The sequence below is a fragment of the Anopheles funestus genome, chromosome 2RL (assembly GCF_943734845.2).
Source record: "Anopheles funestus chromosome 2RL, idAnoFuneDA-416_04, whole genome shotgun sequence".
Lineage (NCBI taxonomy): Eukaryota > Metazoa > Arthropoda > Insecta > Diptera > Culicidae > Anopheles > Anopheles funestus.
Window position 1 is genome coordinate 53,573,906 of NC_064598.1, and position 1,003 is coordinate 53,574,908.

General features: G+C 41.2%; 1 protein-coding gene across 5 annotated transcripts in view; it reads left to right on the forward strand.

Annotated features, from left to right (window-relative positions):
• Window positions 1-292: 292 nt before the first annotated feature.
• The window catches only part of LOC125761031 (transcription factor Sp4-like), a 9,689-nt gene continuing 8,978 nt past the window's right edge, over window positions 293-1,003 (forward strand). For 3 of the 5 annotated variants that reach the window (XM_049421771.1, XM_049421775.1, XM_049421773.1), the window contains exon 1: window positions 767-1,003. This exon is cut by the window's right edge and continues 269 nt beyond it. The gene's annotated coding sequence lies outside the window, so the exon portion shown is untranslated. The other 2 variants (XM_049421772.1, XM_049421774.1) reach the window with 2 other exon arrangements.

Below are 1,003 nucleotides of genomic sequence, written 5' to 3' on the forward strand. Positions count from 1 at the left end.
AACAGTATTGCCGCCTTCCTTATTTGAAAGATTTGTATATATTTCCTGGCATTTTTTATTAAACGAACATCAATAGCGAACATTCTCAGCATGTAGCCGTAATGCTCATGGGCCTCTAGGATGGTACGGTACGCACATGCTCATTCCTTCTTTTTTTCTAAAGGATCCCAGTTTCTCTTTCACTCCAAATTGCAGCTCCAGGGGATGGTGAACAAATTTGACCACGGCCCTAAAATGTTCTTAACCAGGCACGATTAGGAGGGACCGCTCATTCCCAAAACCGAAGAAAAGGGAATTCTGTGTTTCATCTGTTCAATTCCCCACGCCATCCATCCTTTTCGTGTATTCGAATAATGTAGGCCCCAGCGTAGAGTGAAAAAAGAGGGTGTGCAACCTCACCATCTGCCTGTTTGTAACGAAGAAAGAATTATCCGCTAGCATCAGCACAACTAGAAGGGTGCATCAGAAAAAAAAAATCGGTGCTTGAGTGAGACAAAAATGAAATGATTGTTTGTCCTCTTCTGTCATTTTCGTGATCGTATTAATGAAGAAAACATAAAATATGTTCAGCGTACATGTGTGCGTACAATCATGCTTTTCGGTGGGTTGTATGCAAGCGTAGAGTTTATTCGGTGTTTAGCATTGGAGTTGGGTGCGTGTGCGACTGTCATCGTTTTCATTTGAGGAAAAGTGGCACATCAAGCGCAAAGATCGCAAGAATTGTTTAGTAAACGGATTAAAAAGGGTATTTTTTAGCGGTTAAATTCGTTTTCAAAAACGCATTTAAAGGCCATGAAATCAGAAATGCAGTGGCCATAGTCTGTCCTAATGGTGGGATGCATTCGTCGAAGCGCTAAAGTGATTTGTATAAACGCTTGTTTTATGTTGTGTGAGTGTGTGCGAAGTCTTTAGAAAGTGTAGGGTGATTTTTGTAGCTGTCAATGGAAGAAGAAAAGTTGGGTTCCGCTGTGGTCTAAACAGAGAGAAGGCCAAAAACAAATTC